Raw genomic sequence first — 13,674 nt, 5'->3', positions numbered from 1 at the left:
CCAAACTGTACCATAAAAAAGAATTCTAGACAAGACAAAGAAGAATTCTAGACATGACACTAATATGTGATTATTATTTATTACAGTTCATCCTACCTGCTTCTGCCTTTAGCATTAATAACCTTTGAACCAGCAATTACTTACTGTTTATTTGCAATGTATATACTTATAAAAACCTACCCTTGTGCCAAGAAGTGTTTATACCATTTTGTAAGCTTGACTACATTTTAAAAATAGATGTCTACAATAAACCCACATTCACTGTTCTAATTTAAACAGGATGGGAAAGCAGCTGAGCTTTAACTGTCTGAATTTTCAGAGCTGTAAAAGACGACGGGTAAAGTAATTCCAAAAGCCAGGCTTCTAGCCTCCAAATTCAAGGACTGCAAGCTTGACCAAATCCACGCATCAAATCAATTATGGCAGAATGTAACAAGCCAGGGCCTATTGCAAAATAATTAAGCAAAATATCACCAGGGTTTTGTCCTGCCACACTTTTACAGCCAACCACAGTTCAGTGAAGTCTTATCTGCAACATAAAATGGCATCGTTTCAGGCTTGGAGAGATGTTCAAAATAAGGAAGGAAGCATTCACAATTTATATCTATGAGTTTTAAAAACCTGATTTCTCCAATTCTCAAAAAACCCCCAAGGATTCAGACACTTTGCTTTTAATGACAGAACCCCTGGGAAATGAGTGCAGTACAGTCAAAGGGTGGGAAAAAATGACAAAACAAATACGATTCACATCTAGTCTACCAGAAATGCTATGCAAAAAAGGAAGATACTGCTCTAAATGGGATGCTCTAACTGAAAAAGGGGGAGAAAACAAATGGGACCAAGGACACATCAGAGAGCATGATCATAAGCCTCATTTCATTAGTAACTAGGCAGCAAATTATTTTTATTGCCCGCGGAAGCATCTGACCAAAATCAGTTTTCTTCCTACACTTTTTGAATCAGTTAGCCAATTTCCAACCTTTTGAAATTTAAAAAAATAGAGATCTCAAAAATAATTATGTTCCTACATGAAAATTGATGGTCAGGTAGAGGAAAAAGACCCAATTTGCACTTTCAATGAGGGGGAACTAAGAAAATTCACCTCTTACACATTTGATTTGGCAGCAGGTCAATCAGAACAGACTACCCACAGCACTGTCCCTTGTTATGGAAGAGAATGGAATTAAGGATTGGAGGAGAAGGGATAAGGAGATAATAAGACAATCCAAATACATACAAATGTAAATGTTATTATTTCTGCAGCTCACAAAAACTATGACCTGCAGACAGTAACTTGGTTTAATAGCCTTATAAAGTGAGAATAACTTGGACAAGTATTTACATTTGTTGACCTCAACCTGTTAAGTAGGTTGCCTAGAAAGATCTTATCTCAGAATGAACGGGAAAATGGATGATGCACTCCTATGTCCGTATTTCAAATATTTTGTTGAATCTATTTTATTAAATCCATGGAAGTAATTTTCCATTATGCTTTTTACAGCATTGAGCACAATCAAGATACTCAATGAAAAACAAAGTAGACATGTAATAACAATAACATACTCTGAAAAGGCTTCCGTAGATACATACAAACCTGGATACAACATGCAGAAGTGTTGGTGGGATGACTCAGCTCATAATGATATTTCATTTAAGTTCATTTTCTTAGCAGCAGCCTGAGGTTATTAATAAGTCCCAGTATGCTACTTAGAGCTGTGGATTCATTTTCCTGTTAATAGTAGCAATAGGGTCTTCGTTAATGGTTTTAAGATAATGCTGGGTCTTGCCATATGGTTGGATTTGCATGACCGTTTCTCATGAAAAGCCAGACAGTGTAAGGAATTGTTGCTATATTTAACTTCAGTGTCCTCACACGCACAGCAGACAACTGGAATGGACACTGTTCTAGTATTCACAAGTGCAAACGATGCTCAATATTTACCGCATGTTCTGTTTAAGAGGACTACAGGGACTTTAAACAAGAGAACATATGGATAGATCAGAGGATTGGTAATGCAATACTGAGCATTTCACCTCTAGGTCATTGGTTCCAATCTAAACTGGTCGGTAATGAAGGCAAGCTATTATCATCTGACAGCTCTAGTCTTTGCAAATTGTTTTGTCAGGCTCAGTCCAGTTCCCATCAAACTCAAAATTCACCATTACAATTTGCACCCCAGCAAAGTAACAAAAAATTGAAAAGAAACAGAAGTAATCTCTTCTTTTCGGGCACCATCTCCAGGACCTAGGGAGAGTGCCAGAGGAACACTGAAAGTTACACCACCAGTAACATAGCACATAAAGATTACATCTGCCTCTCAGATAGCCAATTATAATTACCTCTGTACCAGTACAAAGCTTTCAGGTTTTTTATTACTAAACAAAGAAGACAAGAAAGGAGAGACACCAATATGCAGGTTTAAAAACTGAAATTTCACAATGCTGCTTAAAGATTTCTTTGGATATCTTATTCAAAGATGCATTTCATAAGGCTGAAAGTTTTGAAGAAAACGGTCACAGTGTTCTATAAAAGGAATATCAAATTTAATATCCATTTTGTTATGATGTATTTGTAGCCAAAATGTTTAAACAACACTTGTAGCAGCAACACATAAGAATTGTATTTCCTGCAGGTGGGTTTAATTCAGAAAAGGATTTATTTACAAGTTATGTTTTTACACTATTTCTTCACAGCTATGTTAGACAGAAATGTACAGATTAGTCCATAACAGCAGATAACTTTCTGGGTGCTTTCGTAATTCGAACAAAAATGGTTTTAAGCCTCAAAACCGTAAGTCTAGCCTCTTCCTTTGCCTCTTAATAGTTTGGCAATAATCATAGCAAGCTCTCTGCAGGTACCACAGTTATCCATTTTAGCAAATGATAATTGCTACAGAAGTGAATAGAGACACCAAGTTTTAAAATAGTAGCTTTAAGATCACCTTTACTTCATATATTTAGGGCACTAGACAACAAAATCTACTGGAAGTTTTATACTCTATGAACACAAAACATTACTTCTAACATTTAAGACTACAACAGAATGCATACAGCTCACAAATCTTGGGAAGTGTGGAAAAAATAACTTAAGTAAGAGCCTCCTGCCTTCCTTGCCGGTTCCTTGGTTTTTACTAAGGTGTTGATGACATACTGAAGTTTTTCCTTCCTTTTCCAACAACTCCAGAAATAGAACACTTACTGTAACTTTAGGAAAGCCATGATAGGTTAACTTCCTAACTGAATGATTGCACATAAGTTCAGCAAGCTGAATGATGGAGCTGGCATGTAGTCTACTGCTATAAAATCAGAGTAGCATAGCCAAGTGATAGCCTAATTTGGCCAAACGCTAGTCCTGTGTCCCATTGACAGTGGTTGGTGAGATCCACCCAAACCTTTTAACTTTCTCAGGTCATAGAACCGGAAATCTCATGCATCAAGTGCCATAACAGAGAGAAAAGAACGAATAAACTGCATGCTAAACTTGCATGTCAAGAGACAGGATAAGAGACCTATCTATTGTGTCACTTGCCTTAGAAACTATTCAGGCTGCAGCTAGGGGAGAGTTCCTCCTAGCAGTCTTATACACAGGGTGCAAGCCTAGGAAAGAGGGTTGCCTACAGATGAAGGCAAAATATTAAAGACTAAAGACTGCCTATTGCTTAACTTGCACTTAACAGGAACAATAGAGAGATCCGTGCAAGATGATCAAAATTTCTTGACAGTCAGTAACAAGATTTCTTGCTGCTCCTCTCTGCCATCAAACACTGCATATCTCTGCTAGGGAATGACCTTCAGCGACAGAAATACACAATAACTTTGGAATGGTGACTGCAGCCACTTGATAGAAAAGAAAGAAATTAAAAGGCAAAGTTTAGACAAAGGCAAGAAGTGGAGTATTTCAGAGAACAAATTAAAATAAATTGTTTGAATAAATGTGGGTGGAACATATGTTAGGAAACTGAAAGATGTGTAAGGGATTTAAATTTCAGGTTGCATGAGAAAAATGAAGAGACTAATAAGTTCTACAGGTGCCAATAGGCATGTTTATTATAAGACTTATACTTTTATTGGTTCTGAACAGTAAGGTAAGCAGATTTTAAAAAATAATTTTTTATTTTTATTTCATCCTCCTACCTCAGTTTCCTTTTTGTATCACCTGCTGCATTTTGCATAGTTGCACCAAAAGTTATTCGGGACAGCCGCAACTGTTCTTTATATAGATATATTTATAGAGCGCTCAAACACAATGGTGGCTAAATTCTGGTTAGTGTGGGCAGAACCTACTATAACTACAATAATGTGATATCTAAGAGCTCTGCCGCTATTCTTTCATCTCTAGGTGACAAGGTTTTTGAAGCTCCACAGACTGGGAAATAAACACACTTTCTCTTCTATGTACTCTCCATGAAAATTCGCATAAGAAGGCTTAATGCCTAATAACATCACCAGGACTGGATAAAGAAGGATTTACATTCCCATTATCCTTTTTAATGAACTCGTGACTACAGTCTCAAAATAGACTGCTAACCCAGAACAGAGAGAAGTGACATAATTTTTACCTGCAATGACTGAAAGAAATGAACCGAAATCCTTTTACAGCTTCACTAGCATAAAGAAAGCAAAATTTCTAAATTCTCTGAGATAACTGTAAGTAAGTTTGTCTGTACCGGACAAATCAAGCACACCCTTCCCCCTCACCCCACCCCAAGAACACTGTGGTAAAAGGCTTCCTGGCTGGCATCACCCAGCTGAGGAAATTAAAAAAAAAAAAAAAAAAAAAGAAAAAAGAAAAGGCTCCTATTTACTTCAATCTGAATGATATGCAGCATGCTTGATTAGATATACTCTTGATTAGGTGCTGGAATAGAATTTAAAGAGTATCCTGTCTAGTTAAATTATCATTATTTCTATCACTTCCTGAATGAGAACAGATTTCAACAGACTCATTCAAATTTTTTTTAGCCCATAATACATTTTTGGTAATTATTTTTAAAAGCTGTCATGTTAAAGTTATGTATTACCTCACTAGTTTAGTTGTCCACACAGCAGTAATTTCTTTCCCTCTGAAAACAAACACAAGACTATCTATTATTGCAATTGCTATTGTTGCTATTGTTTTCCAAAGCTGCTATGCAATGTCAAGTATATTGCAGCACAAAATCTTTCAGTCGTAGATTTTCTTTTTCAAGTCTGAGGAGTAGCACAAGCTTAGAGAGGTTTGTTTTCAGTACACATTTCTTTCTTTCAAACTCCATGAGAAGTTACACAACTATTTTTCCTCCCATTTCACATGCATATTTCTTCCATGATTATAACACTCAGAATTTGTTCTGAAATCTGAAAAGCCCTTTGAATTCTTTTCACACGCACGATCAGCCACTACAATACTCACAACAACTTCACTCAGCTGAAAGACCAGAAAGCCATTGTGTCTGCAACTTTTTGAAAGCAGGTGTATATTGTTATGGTTTCTATTTAGGGCTGTAATCCTCACAAATCCTCACTCATAATCCTCCTACTGAACGAAGGGTTTCAAGCGAAATCAGATCGTGGAAAAGCAAACAGCTTCTGCTTTTTTTTTAATGAAAAAAAAAAAAGCACATGCTTTTGCTTACCTTGGACCATCATAGTAAACATAATACTGTAACTGAGCAGCTTCTTCTAACCAACAGCTTCTATGCAAGTTTAACTTTTAGTGGCAGTTGATCACGTCTGAGTTATTAACCAACATAATACAATGTCAGTGATATAAATTTAAAAGATCCCTGCTGATAAAAGACCTTTTTAGCCTCCAGCATCCTCTTTTTCTTGTACCTGCTACCCCTTCCCTCTTCTAAAGCTGACCAGCTGCACGCATGCAGAGGGGACCCTTCACTCACAGTTAGGCCGGAGGTCAGGCCCCGGGGGCACGGCTGAGCCTCAGCACAGAAACCCCGCTGACCGCAGCCCACCCACGCGTGGGCTGGCTGCCCCGCCACCAGCAGAGGCCAGGCCATGCGGGCATACGGGGCTGCACTGTCTCACAGAGCTGGGAGGGGTCACTGGTGGGTCTCCAGGCTCATGGAACAAGCAACCTGTTAACGGCTGGTTTGGGTTTTCTTCCTGAGGGGACGGGACAGGAAGAAAGAAATCCCAAGTATTCCCGAGAGCGGTGGACCCGGGGTTCCCGCAGCGCCCCACAGGGACCCGGTCGCTGCCGGCATCGCGCTACAAACTGCCCCGGCCCTTCACCCAGCCCGCCCGGGCCGCTGAGGGGAGCGACCCCTCCCGTCCCTGCGCCGCGAGGGTCAGGACGGCTCTGGGCAGTCGCAGCGGGGTGCCGCTGAGGGAGGGGGCGAGAGCGGCGGCGGCGGCGGCGGCGGCGGCGGCGGCGGGGGGCCCCAGCCCCTCCCCGGGGCGGCGGTGCGGTGAGTCCCTACCTGTCGGCGTCGCGTCCCGCCGCGGCACGCAGCATCCCCTCCCCTCGGCCGCCTTCATACCCCGCTGCTATAGCTACGGGGAGCCGCGGCAACCGCCTCTCGCGAGAGGCGCCATCTTCCCGCGAGAGCCGCGGGCCGCGCCGGCGGCGGAGGGCGCCTCCTCTCGCGAGAGGTGTGGGGGAGTCAGCCCAGTCCAGTTTGGTCTGGTCCGGTTTCGACACCGCCATTTCTCATTCCCTCAGGCCAGGGCAGCATTGGGGTGGGGCGCTTCGGAGAGCAGGCGGCATACCCTGGTGTCCCGTCGCAGAAGGGGCGAGGGGTCTCCGCTGTGTTTAACCCCCTCGTTGGGAGGCAGCCCGTAGAGCTGTCCCCAGACCCGGCCCGAAGCCAGGGCGTAGCTAGGAATAATTTCGGGTGTGTAGGGGGCTGACTGAGTCCCGGTATCCCTCTTACTTTGCAGAGGTGGCGGCGCTCAGGGATCGGTGGTTCCCGGGCCCGGAGCGGGGCGGGCCGGCGCCGCACCGGGTGAAGCGCCACTCGGCGGCGGCCCGGCCCGGCCCGGCCCGGCCTCGCAGGGCGCTGGCTGCTCGCAGTGCCGCGGCTCGTTTCTCCCGGAGGAGCTTACCGCAGGTTCAGCGCATTAAGCCGATGCAGCAGAGCTTGCTCGATAGAGCTGCCTGGACAGAAATTTCTTCTTCTTGCCAGAAAAGAAATAGGCGTGCTTGCAGAGTGTGTATAATTTCTAACAATAGCAAAGTATGGGCTGTGATAGCTGTGGGATGTGACTGGAGCCAAAGGTAACAGTCCAACACATTCATGTCTAGCAAAAGTTTACTTGCAGTTCATATGAGAGCTGGGTTTCCTCACAGGTTAGAGCCACAACATCGTATGTCAACATCATCTGTCCAAGTACTTTAGGCACGAATTAGACCATCTCAGGATCTGGGAAAATTTGAGTAAGATCTTTTAAAAATTTGTATTTTGATTTTCTGAATACTAGACAATGTAAAATTAGTACTAAGCTCACATTCCCTGAACTGCATCAGCTGCACATTGCAGTATGTGATTTTCCTGTCACCAGTGGAGAGTGCTGGTAATAAGATTAACTCTGGCATAGTAGTATTTTTGGTGATATCCAAAAAACACATTTCAAGCCTACTGAAATAAATGGGTCCTTTCCTATGAATTCAGGATCATGCGTGTAGAGACAGTCTGAAGATGACTGGGGGAACTGCCATTTCCATGAGCAGTTGGTATCTTAGTGCTAGCACCCTGGATAAACAATGTAATTAATTACTCAAACTGAAACATGAAGACATGAGGGCTAATGCATTTTCTTTTCTGCTCTTGTATTTCAGTGTTCCTGACATCTGAGAGATACGTCTTTTGTAACAATACTTATAGGAGTGCCACCAGCTCTGTAAGTTGTGGAGGAAATTCTTTTTATCCAGTTGTTGAGCCCCATTTTTACATATGAGAAGCGAGTGAGTTGATGCATAATGTTCTGAATCCAAAAGATTTATTTATTTTAGATGAATTACCAGCTTCTGATAATTCAGGTATACCGTCAGTGGTATACCAGATGCATAGAGTATGCCTGGAGGACTGGGGCTACCTTTTGTTCTGCCCAGAGCAAACACTTAAAGCATACTGTTTGTATATACACGTGTCTGCAATACCATTTGTGTCACTGCTGTTGATATGGCATCTCTAACACCATTAAAATAATACCAAAACAAGTTTGTGCATTTGGAAGAATGCTTGTTTACTTCTTCTGACTTCCCATCCCATTTCAGTCTTTTGCTTTGGGAATCAAGCCAATCATACTGGGAGAGAGAGCAAATGAGGAAGGCCTCAAGCCTCTCTTAGGGACCAAAGATAATTAAGAGAAACATTTAGAGATAGTAGATATAATGAAGCCCTGAATCCATGCTAGCTTCAGGCCCATTAAAGTATGGCTGTTTTTATAATAGAATATGGAAGTAATTACTCATCTGAGCCAGGCACTGCGGAGCTTTACTAAAGCGCTCTTCAGTGTAATTGAATTTGTATAGCATCTGTGAGCAGGGGAGGTCCTTGCGATAAGGCCCATAGGTTGTCCTTAGGCTGGCCAGCAGAAAGTTTCTCATTTGTTTGTTCCTCCTTCCAGGGGCCACTTCGTTTTCCCTGCAGTGAATGATGTATAATGAGATCGTTGCTTAAGGCAGGAACTTCCCCCAGTAAGAACGGGAAGTCTGCAGAGTCCTTTTTTACCCTTTTGTGTAGAGGGATGTTTTGGAGCATGAGTAGAACATTGCTTAGTGGGTAGCCTTTTTCACTGCTGTTAGGACCCTCCTTGTATGTTTTTTTTCTCCTCAGCTACAAATGCAGGGCCATGGAGTAAAACAGTGGTTCATGTCTGAGCCTGGGAAGAGTTGAGACCTTTGTCAGCCTTTCGTAGTATGGTTGTGCCTTCCCTGTCCAAATTACCCCAAAATAAGTGTTCCCAGTAAGCCTTGTTAGAAGAATAAAGAAGAATAACTATTTTGGTTTGGCACTAGAAGAAGAACTTATAACCATAAATTAATCTCAACTTATTTACGCATTTATTTGTTCAGTGTGGATTTTTGAAAGGCAAATAGGCTAGAGCTTTTGAAAGGCTCTGGCTAGAGCTATACCTATAACTTCTTCCTTTAGGAAGGATAAAGGATAAAGGATAGTGGTCCCTGTTTGCAAATTTATTTGTGTCAGTTCTCCCTGAAACTACATCAGATGGAATTTTCTTTAAATGAAAACCAGACTTCTAAAATTAAAACTCTTTGCACAAAACATTTTGTGTTTTTTTATTGTTAATCAAAAGGTCAAAACAAACAAAAAAAAGAGCCTGCAGGTTTTCTTAAAAAAAGTTGGAAAATGTGCATTAAAAGTTTTGATATAAATAATGTTTCTAAAAAGTATAGTTGAAAATTAAAGGAAGAGTTTATATTTGAGAATTTGTTTGTTAAACTGACTGGAGTTTAGGTTGCATTTAAGAGCATTGCCTCAGAGTGGTTTATGTAGTTCTTTTCCCTTTACTGCATGTGTTAATTAACACTATATATCTGAGCAAGTACTTGCACACTTTAAAGCATCATGTAAGCTGTACAGCAAGCAGAAGATGATCATCAGAGAGATGACACTGTGAGTTAATACATAGAGAGCAAGAGGTACAGCATAAAGGCATTACTAATTAATTACATTAGCTGAAGAGACTTTTACTAGTAGATATATGATGCCATGAATATAATTAATAGTGTCTCAAATCCCACATACTCAGCAGTTCACAAAAGTTGTAGAGTTCCACAAAATGTGTGCAATCTTGCTTCTGCATGTGTTTGCAAATTCTGCTTGATTATCTGTGTCCTGGTCGGGCACATCTCCAAGACAGAATAGGCAACTTGTCTAAACTAGTTTGTAACCTGCAATTTGAGGATTTGGGCATAGATGAGATTGCATATAAATGTATTAATGTGCTGTGAGCCAGCAGGCTGGTTTGCAAACTTTTCCAATACTCATTCAAGAGAAATTAGCATACGTGCTGCTGATGGGCAGCGGTGTACCCCATAAGTTGCCTGAGAAGTGCTAACAGCAGCTTGTTGTGCCAAAGGGCAGTCCTTTGGAAGCGGGGTGTTTGCCAGATGATTGCACCTGTGGCAGTGTTAAGTGGAAGAGGACATATACTTGCAGACAAGCTAGGCAGGAAAAAAACCTCAGTGCAGTGAGTGTTCAAGCCTTGCGCCACAAGTCAGTGCTTTCCATGGTGGGATGGCCACATGCAGATCTCTTTGCTCTATAACAGAACGATCATGTTCAGGCTCTTGGCTGTCTGGTGCCTGCCATCTTGTATAAGAGAAGTGAATACATTATATGTATTCACAGTATGATTTAAAAAAAAAAGTCAAACAAGACAAAGCCCATATTCTCCTAACAGCCTGAAACTGTTCCAAATTTTATTTCAGAGAGTCACTAAGCCTAATGACAAAGCCATCTCCTCTAAATGCTCTGTCAGTAACAACATCAAATGTAATTCCCAGATGTTAGTTGTATGAATTATATCATCATCATCACTCATGGCAAGCTGCTCACATAAAAGAGACAATTATGAGATGCAAACCCTTTGATTAGGGAATACATTGCAGTCAAATGGAAGATTTTCTGTGCATCACAGAGAAGCATACCAACTGTGCTACTACCTGCCGAATATTTATGCCATCAACTGTAACTTCAGGCAAGATTTTAAAACATACGAGTCCATATTTATGGATAGTATTGCTGAGATTTTGTTAAACATCTTTCTTTTACATTAAAACGTGGGCACTATTTTTTATGCATTTTCAGCATGGCTTGGATTCTTTATCATACAAGTTGCCTTACATGAGAGAAACATTTCAAAGCTTGGAAACTGTAAAATAATATTTCTAAAAATAACACTGTAAATAATTAAAAATATAAGAATTTTTTTTTTCTGAATGTCACAAAATTCTATCCAATCTGTTTTTCATGGGCCAGCACCTCTCTATTAAATGGATTTTTGGCTGCTGTTCCATGGAGTATAAGCTTAATATCCAGTACATCCTTTATGAGGGAACTGTAGCCTGCCTTTACAAGAGGATGGGCTCAATAATTTGTTAGTTCTTTTTTATCTCTAACTATGATGATCCTGCTTAAAAGCAGATGACTGAGTTTCCATTCTGTAGCTCCTAGTATGTGGAGGAAATCCACTGTAATTAAATCTTATAAAATCCTCTTATTCCCAATATAAATAATTCTCTGACATAGGCAATTCCCCTGAGTCTACATCATAGCCCAAGGAAAACAAAGAGCAGGAGCAGTTACTTACTTCCTCTTAAATATTTGATCATTTTGGACAAACTTCTGCCCTGATTACAGTAGCTGCAAGCCTCCCTGAAATTAATTATTTTTGAGACAGAATTTGGATTACTGATTTTTGTTCACTTTTAATGTTACTTTGAATAATGACTAAACTAGCATGTATCTTAAGCTATGTAAACAGCAAGACAATAGTTGTCTGAATTGTTCTACAACATGTAGTGTTGTATTTCTCATTCTGTACTAGAAACAAAAGCACATAAATCCTGCTTGACAGGATTTGAGATTGAAAGTGTACTGGCAAAAGAAGAGCTATATGCCTCTTTAAGCAAATTTACCAAAACTGAAGGATCCTCTTAGCTTACAAGGATGAGTTATAGCAATATTATTAATAATTTGCAGTGATACAATACTAATTCCAAGCACATTGCAACTTTTTATCCCCATTTAGGGTTTGGGATAATGGAGCGCACAGACAAAAAGTCTTGTCCAACAGTACATGATGAACCAGAGAGAGCTTTGGGTATATACCCAGTCCTTTGACCTGCTTGCTGGATGATGCTGCCTTCCTTGTATGCAGGAACTTTGAAACTACACCACCAGAGAGCACTGTGCTATTTCTGCACAGTAGTTCTTACCTTTCCCTGCATGTTTAAGGACCTATTTTATTTAGTCTTTTTTTTCTATGCTTCAGTAGAACTCAAATGACTGTTGTGATTATACTGGGATTCCCAAACATTTTGGTGTCATTGCCCTGTGTGCATCAACAGCTCTTAATTGCCCTGACCAGCCTCTCCTGGGATCTTCACCCCAAAAACACCATTTAAGCTCAGTCCTGGGCCTGAGGTATTTGTCTGAGCTATGTTGTAGGGGTGCTGGCCTGCACTCTTCTCCTGGGTGAACCTCAGACCTGTGCTGGAGCTAGCCTGTCTCCTAGATGGACTTTGGACCCACAGTGTAGCTTGTGTCCTTTTGCTCTGTGTCCTTTTGCTCCTGACCAGACTCCCTGGATGGCCCCCGTGCCTGATTCATCCCCTCACCATATCTGGGATGATTGATGGATCCTGCCACCAGCACTCAGCTCTGCTTGCCATGCTCAGATGTGGTAGGCTTGTGTGCTGGTTGGTGAGGGCACTGCTTGTGCTGGGCTCGCCCCTCCTCGGAGGAGCCAGCCCTCTCTGCACCTTGACATGTCTAACTGGCCCATGATCTGGAACACCTGCTACTGAAAATAGACCATGACATCCAGGTACCAAACTGTCTTGTTTCGGCTGCTCCTGACATATTTACCATGAAAGCATCCTGTATTTCACTTTAAAAAATAATGTAATTCTGTATTGCAAGAGTCTAAAATCCCTGCCAGAAAAGGAGAGGCAATAAATGGCATATTTGGTGGGAAAATATTTTGCTTAGTGTCACCTACTTTTCTCTGAAATTTCCACTGTCTTTCTGAACTTCTGGTGTTCTCTTTGTAGCCTGGATTCTTGTAATATGGTTAGAATACTTTTTGAACTGGAAAAGAAATCCCTCCCCCTTAATTACAATGCAATTGAAAAAGCTAGATTGGTTAAAAATGATGGAAAATCCACAGCAACCTTCTCTCCAGCCAGAGATCAAATACAGAGTAAACTGATAGTTTAGTAGAATGTGAGAATTTCCCATTTAAATGTCTTTCACCAGTGAAATTTGCATGTATTTATGTAGGGATTAAAAAAGGAAACCAATGTGGGAAATGTCTTTTCAACTAATTCCTGTATCCATTTTATCCAAAGAAACAAAACAAGTTTTTCTGAGGATTTGTTTTCAACTCAAACTTCAAATACTTTGTAGGAACATGTCAAAAAAGACAAGCTTTTTCATTTGTGTTGCAATGTTCTTCAGAAGATCACAGTACCACCTTAATGTTTTTAAGTTTAGTCACAGAACTGAGTTATGGATACTTCTTAATCATTTAATAGGACATATAATAAATGTTCTTTAGTCATTTCAGCAGAAAGGTTAGGAAACTACTCATTCATTACTTCTGCAGCTTGTTGTTATTAGCACAATTCTTAAGAGATCTCAGGGTAGACCTAGCAGTCGCCTTTTAGAGGAGTGTAATAAAGCCAACCTCATAACTATCTAAACAGAATAAAAATCAAATATATCGTTGCAGGGATTTCTAACAAGGAGGAAAAACTCCTAAATTAAAAGTACTTCAATGGAAGCTGTCCCTGTAAATAAACTGATTAGCCCTGTTTATAAGAGGAAATGTTGATCTAAAGAAGGCACCAGGACAGAGAATTCCAAACCAGTCTGCATGCAGGCTGAGCTAGGGTATGGTAATGAAATGGCCGTTTTGTATGTTATGTGTCAGAGTGCACATGTTCATGAAACAGAAGGTATTTCATGTAGAAAAATAAAGTTC

At 40.7% G+C, this 13,674-nt stretch overlaps 1 protein-coding gene across 1 annotated transcript in view; it reads right to left on the bottom strand.

Annotated features, from left to right (window-relative positions):
* Window positions 1-6,542, bottom strand: part of USP54 (ubiquitin specific peptidase 54) — a 105,997-nt gene extending 99,455 nt beyond the window's left edge. The window contains exon 1 of the mRNA XM_075154464.1: window positions 6,420-6,542. The gene's annotated coding sequence lies outside the window, so the exon portion shown is untranslated. The remainder of the gene's footprint in view (window positions 1-6,419) is intronic.
* Window positions 6,543-13,674: the final 7,132 nt, after the last annotated feature.

This window comes from Calonectris borealis, chromosome 7, assembly GCF_964195595.1.
Source record: "Calonectris borealis chromosome 7, bCalBor7.hap1.2, whole genome shotgun sequence".
NCBI classification, from domain to species: domain Eukaryota; kingdom Metazoa; phylum Chordata; class Aves; order Procellariiformes; family Procellariidae; genus Calonectris; species Calonectris borealis.
Note: the sequence above shows the minus strand (reverse complement) of the source record. Positions and strands in the feature narration are given on the sequence as shown.